The sequence below is a fragment of the Osmerus eperlanus genome, chromosome 21 (assembly GCF_963692335.1).
Source record: "Osmerus eperlanus chromosome 21, fOsmEpe2.1, whole genome shotgun sequence".
Classification (NCBI taxonomy): Eukaryota; Metazoa; Chordata; class Actinopteri; order Osmeriformes; family Osmeridae; genus Osmerus; species Osmerus eperlanus.
Genome location: NC_085038.1, coordinates 14,001,074 through 14,007,970, shown reverse-complemented (window position 1 = coordinate 14,007,970; position 6,897 = coordinate 14,001,074). Strand labels below are relative to the sequence as shown.

Here is a 6,897-nt window from a genome sequence, read left to right as displayed (position 1 = left end):
TTTGAGAACTGTATGAACTGAGTCGGCTTTAGGACCGCGCAGCATGCAAACCAAGTGACGCGGAGGGCTGCCGTCGATATCATGCAGACCTGAAACTGCGTTTGAGTGTTTGTTTTATGTAAAATACACTAACTGAACCTAAGATATGATACTTTTATGCGCGCTTTGCATTTATTAGAATATCTTTGTCGTCTTTTGTCATCAAGTTAAACAGAGAAAAACCAGTGAATCTGCTGAATCACCTCTATAAGATGGACATTTTAGGGAGATGAGATAGAGCCGTCGAAGAAAAAAGGGCATATTATTTCAACGAGGTGAAAAACTTTTTGTGAACATTTATTGCTTTCGTTTATCAATATTATATTGTTATATTCTACTTGAAATTCCAATGAACATCTTGAACTTTGAATAATCTTGAAAAATAAGAATCTTTTTACATGTTTTATTGACATACAGAGAATGAAGAGCCATTCACACATGGGCCAACGATGACATCAAGTGGAGAAAAAAAGGTATCTCACTCCATAAAAGTAAGTTTTAAGTCAAATCGTGTCTATTACATTACCAATGCACAGCTGTGAACAGTGGGGTTGCGAATGACTCAAATGTATTACACAACGACAAATACATCTTTCAAATACATGTGAGGGATGTCAAACACATGCATGTTAACGGAAGCCACGACCAAAGAGATGAAGCGTCTGGATTGTGCTGAAATTTTTATGTCACTACACAATTTCTTCAATAGTTTAATCATAATACTGTTATCAGCTTTGTTTTCCATGAAGTCGACATATTCTTCGGGAAGGAGTTGTTCACGCTCCATCAGTACGTCCACAGCAGGCATTATACGGGTTATTCTATAGTTGTAAGCAGTTATCAGGGGCATCATGAATAAATCTTGGACATTATTTCCGAGTGCAGTGCACACACTGTCTGACAATCTTACTGCGGGAGGATCCTTCCTGACTGAAAAAAAAAAAAAACAATTACCTCAATGTGGTATAACTGAACAGATAATAGTGACACCTTAATTTCACTAGAAACGCTTTTCTACTCACCAAACTTCCCACGCGGTCCTGTTTCTTCCAAATCTTTAAAAAGATAAGGATCTCGCCGTCGGACAACCGTGAGGAATCTCTTTGCTCGCTCCTTTGTCTTGAGGCTGTGTTCAATTAACTTGTACATCATTTTAACAGAATTTGTCTTACTGTCATAAGACTCACGGAGGTCATCACAGTCGTCTGTCAGAAGCTCATTCACTAAATTTATGGAACATCTATGACGTTCAGCAATGTCGTCCTTGTAGCGATTCAACAACATTATTTGTGATTCTGAAGGCATGATCCTGACCACAGTTGTGAATATTGGAGTATACTGGTGTAGGTGTGTTGAGTCGTTATATATATATATATATATATTATATATATATATATATATATATCCGTGGTTGGATATATTGCAGTGGTCACAACATCTCATGTGATGAAGAAAGTGTTTTGTCCGGAGGGGCACACGAATGTAAACATGGATTAACATCCAACTGCTTATAACTGAAAACCACTGTAACAGAAATATGTATATTCTGCAACATATCTTTAACAGCTATGTAAACTACATTTGTACAAACTAATGAACTTGCTGAACTGTTTTTCCAACATTTCATTCTGGTGAACCTTTTACTGTCCATCCCAGCTATCATTTTGGGCTTGGATTGGGCGAGGCACACTGCTAAACACAAAAATCTCGATGTCCGAGACACTCAGCAGAGGCAGATTAAATACAGTTTTTTTTTTACAGTCGCTAGGAAACATTTCTCAATACTTAGGTCACTTTTTCAAAACCCTTAACACAGTTCTCCCAACCAACTTTCAGCTCGGCACAGCAGTTAATTTCAAATGGTGAATGGTTAAATTTTAAATGGTGCCTCTTTTTTTTTACATAACTTGTGCACAAGTTCAATATAGTCTAAGTTACCTCAAACATTCAAAGTAATATATATTTAATTATGGATATGGATGGCTAATACTGTATCTTACTTGCCAGATAAAACATGTCAGTGGAGTTGCTTTACGTAATATAGTGTTTGTCAACCCTTTCAAGCACAGGTCATATGGCTGCGCGGCAGTCTGCTATGAATAGTGTATATGTACTGTATGTACAGTATTCTGTATTTTTGTCATTAGATCCCCCAGTTCCAGTGGAGGCTCCTGTGCCAGTCGCCGGAGGCAACCTCACCATGTCTGCTGCCATTTCAGAGAATGGTGTAGTCACCCACATTCCCAGTCTTGGCCCATACAATACCCAGAAGCACCTGGTGTTCTTGGACCACCTGCACTCCGATCTTATCCCTCTACATGAGAGGGGTTTGGTAGGGCCTCACTTGCTTACATTTGTCATTGTGTGGGACAATGTAAGCTTCCACTGTGGCCCATTCAAGAATGCTTATGGTGCTCTTATCACCTTACTCCCCATTCCTCAATCCTATGGAGGAGTTTTTTTCTGCATGTAGGTGGAGGGTCTATGAGCATTGGGCTCAAAACCAGAGGTCCCTGCTCCAGGCAATGGATGCTGTTTGTGATGATGTCACAGCAGATCAGTGTAGGGGATGGTTGCGGCATGCCCAATGGTTCTTCCCCTGTTGCATCGCAAGGGAGAACATCAGATGTGATGTCGTTGAAGTCTGTGGCCAGACAGACAGGAGACTGAGGACGACAACTAGTGAAACTCCAGCTTTGCTTTACTTTCTTACTGTATGTGTTGGTAGTGTAGGTTATACATAATGTTAATTTTGATGTGCTTATTGTATGACATTATATTGTGGTGTAAACATTTCATGTTACAGTAACACCACTCGGAAGGTCAGTACCAGGGTCTTGAATCTGATACCGGCCGTGACTGGAAGCCAGTGGAGGGAGATGAGGAGCGGGGTAACATGGAAGCGTCTGGGTAGATTGAAGACACATAGTATTCTGGAAAGAAAACATCTACTACAGTAACTGTAGCACAGTGCATATGAGGGATATTTTTAAGGTACACTGCCATACTGACAAAAACTCTAATCATTTTGACCTGCAGTGTTTACACAATGCCAAAGGGACTTTTCATTTTGGGGGCACTGACTATTTATATGAGAAAATGATTTGGTTTTGAAGCATGAGTTAACTGTTTTGGGTGATCTATGTATTTGTGCTGAACCATATTGTCTATTTTGCCAGATGCACTTAGAGCTTTGAGAATGTCATTTCTGTTTCAAGAATTGAGCCAAAGCAATGGATAAAAACTATAATAATATAAATACTTAAAAGTATTTAATCATGTTTTATCCGTTTAAAAATCAATTTATTTAGTCTGTTGTTTGCAGAATGTTTAAATGTAGTTTCTCATCATTAACCAATATCATTTGTCATCCTGCAGCCTCTCCCCGACTGGCTCCTGTGCTGTCTGCAGCCACCATGCCACCGCGCTCTGCTCCATCGCTCTACCCCGTCCTGTTCCAGCCGCAGCTGGTGCTCTACCTACCCCAGACCACACTCCAGCCAACCCACCAATCAACCTCCAGTCAAAGAAACAAGAAAGGTAATTTTATAAATATCCCTCATTTTAGACATCGGCTAGTAAAAGGTGAATTACATGCAACACTCAAATTGCACTGATGCTTGATAGAGCAATATTTTATATTTTATATTTATTATGTGTTATTTCTACTTGTTTTCAGCAGCCCACCGGTCGGCTCTGCAAGTTCTGCCGAGTAGAAAAACTGTATATAGAAATTGTTGTAAATAGTTAAAATAGATAATATGACTGTTTTGCATTTAATGTGTTTTTTTTTTGTACAAGCTTTGATTACATGTTCCAATAAATGGCCAAAATAAGATTGTGTGTTAATATCAATTATTTGTATCACAATTAATCATCAAATAAGATACGAAACGGCGACCCCATTTTCCCTTTACAGGTACAGGCGTCTGCCCACTGCGGGGGATTGGGGTGTAGGGCATCGGGTCGATTCCTGGCTGTGGCAAATTGTCTTGTTTAATTTGTAAGACTCTTTTCACCGTCATGAGTTTGATCCAACCAATGACATTGAACACGGATTGTGTAAACGGGCAGAGTCGACGTGATGGCAACATGAGATTAGATGATTATACAAGCTGAAACCTTAAACAAAAGCCCCACCTAGTGGTGAATTTGAGTATCGTCCAACCAATGAATGGGAACACGAATCTGGAAACAGTCAGGGTCTGAAATGCTTAAACTTTAGCAAATATTGAGTGGCAACAAAATACACTTTCAGATGGGTGACAACGTTTATTGAACATGAATATTGTAACATTTCACATGGTAATCACTCATCACACATTAACAGTCGCAAATGAAAAATTGGGTCCAAAAAGATGGGTTAGCAAAGTTGACAATTTGGATTGTACAAGTTTGCTGTTCAGGGAGTGATAAATAAGTGTTACGTCTCTGCCAAACAACCGTCGTTGCTCATACACGCAGTGAGGACGCTTCTCCTTATATGAAGTTTCCGACTGCTGCTCGACATCCATTATATACAGATCCCTCCGGTAGTATATGACATTGTCTTTTTTGTTAACAATATAATGGTTAAGATTTTGACCTTCTTCAACTGGCGAATAATACCAATAGTCTGTCTCGTTTTGTGTGAAATCCACAGGTCTGTAACCCTCCAGAGCGACATGAAAATCTTGCAGATGTCGGGGGAGGGACGACTTCCAGTTGGCCGAAAACCTCGAAGAGCAAAACGATTCTCCGTCGACCACGTAGACATTGTTAAAACAATTGAAGAAAAAGGGTATCGCCTCTGGCCTACCCCCCGTTACACCTATCAACGGTCTGGGTATGTAAGTCGAAGACACAAATAATACACAGCAGCGTTGCTGGGAGATGTCTGGCTTTTCTAGCTCTCCCAGTCTGTTGGTAATATACTCCCAGTACACCTTGACAAGTTGTTCTTGATCCATAGCAGGTGGGTAATCTTCGTTACATGGAGACTCCATGTTTAAGATGATATACCTGGGGGGGGTATCCCGCCGATAATGTGAATTTATCTGACTCTGAGTCTGGTTCACGAAGAGACTGTATGGATCTAGGTCCTGTTCACCCTTTCGAATGACAACATAATCCACGGAGAAGTGACCATAATCTCCTCTTGATGTTGCCATGATTGAATTGTGGGCTCCACAGGGTTGTGTCAAATTAAATGTGGCTTTTCACTTGAGGAACGAGCCTTATGTATGTGACATTAGTTGGACGGTTGACAAGTCTCTGCGTGAGTTGGAGAAACTAACCGCCTTCGACGATGGTGTCAAGTTAAAGATGGTGAAAGAATGTTGAAACGTTATATATAATTTAATAAATCCAGTCTTTAATTTGCGGCAGTTAATCGTTGTCTTGTCTTCTTTCTATTTCCTAGTGTAAATAACCATGTGCTCAATAATGGAAAGATACCTCCAACAGGTCATTTCCACTTTTAAAACTTCTTTGAATTCGTCGGTTATTTGCTCAAACAATTTGTCAGGATCGTTGGGTAAAAATGTAGCCATCTCGCTGATCATTACAATGTAGTTTCCTTTGAATTTTCGTATGACTCCTTCGTAACCTGAAGCTCGTCTAAAAGGATATATGAACATCAAAGTGTCAGCTTCAGTGTACTTGTCAATCGATTCTTGGCAAGATAACTTTTCCACCATGTAATGAGGTGATTGGATGTCAGTGATGTGAACTACCTTTCCTTTGAGTGCTACGTATCCAATGTATGCTTCAGCTAAGCCATTGCCACTTCCCACTGCCAAGATGTCATCCATTTTCGGAAAGGTCAGGGATTTCATCTTTGTTATCAAATGTGACATACAACCATTTCCGTGATCGAAACGCAGGCTTGTGTCTTTCAGTATCTGGCCAACTACAACCGATACTGTCTTCCAAAAATCAGAAGGCTCAACGTGAGCATCATCCGGCTTGGCAAAACTTAAAAACTGTCGAACGGTATTTGTCAATGATGGATGGCTGCCATGTCCACAAACTGACCATGTAAACACTCTATCCGACATTCTGAACTTCTGATAAGCCGACAATCTCCAATTATGTGACAGTGACTTCTTTTCACTTGAGGAACGAGCCTTAATAATGTCACATTATAAAGGCTACGCGTTGGGATGTTGTCAAGTCTCAGGTTGGATTTCCTTTGACGGGTGTGGGTTGGACGAACGAGCTGGTGTGGGTTGGACGAACGAGCTGGTGTGGGTTGGAGGAAAGAGCTGGTGTGGGTTGGACGAACAAGCTGGTGTGGGTTGGAGGAAAGAGCTGGTGTGGGTTGGAGGAACGAGCTTGTGTGGGTTGGAGGAACGAGCTGGTGTGGGTTGGACGAACGAGCTGGTGTGGGTTGGAGGAACGAGCTGGTGTGGGTTGGAGGAACGAGTCTGTTTTTTATCCCTTTCACAGGTCTTGCTTGACCTGAGATCTATCCAAACCTAGTTTACCAAAGTGCAGCAAGTTACCTTGCAACGCAGAGACTTTTTGAGTCTGGGACATAGTAAGCGTGTATATCATACTTTTGCTCTTTTGTAAAGCTCTCTCTTGGAAGTCGCTTTGGATAAAAGCGTCTGCTAAATGCATAAATGTAAATAGCTTTGGATAACAACATGTAATGTCAAATTTGACCTGCCAACACTTTTTGAACACAATTACCCTAGTCGTTACTGCCATCTAGTGTTCGGAAGTAATAACACCTCAAATCCATCTCACACCTCACATCTCTGCGGACATGTGTCACACTTGTAGAGTAAAGGGTCAAATGTATTCTAAACATTTGTTGAATAGGCATTGTACGCGGACCGTTTATGGATATCGTGCTGTAAATAACAATGTGCA

At 40.7% G+C, this 6,897-nt stretch overlaps 1 long non-coding RNA gene across 3 annotated transcripts; it reads left to right on the top strand.

Moving 5' to 3' along the window:
• The first annotated feature begins 275 nt into the window (after window positions 1-275).
• Window positions 276-5,405, top strand: LOC134007855 (uncharacterized). 3 transcript variants are annotated; one of them, XR_009928083.1, is made up of 6 exons: window positions 276-314; window positions 457-530; window positions 2,187-2,753; window positions 3,451-3,579; window positions 3,959-4,042; window positions 4,682-5,405. It is a non-coding gene; the product is annotated as an uncharacterized LOC134007855 (long non-coding RNA). The 3 variants fall into 3 exon arrangements; XR_009928082.1 differs by lacking the exon at window positions 3,959-4,042; XR_009928084.1 differs by lacking the exon at window positions 3,959-4,042 and having other exon boundaries at window positions 2,187-2,768.
• Window positions 5,406-6,897: the final 1,492 nt, after the last annotated feature.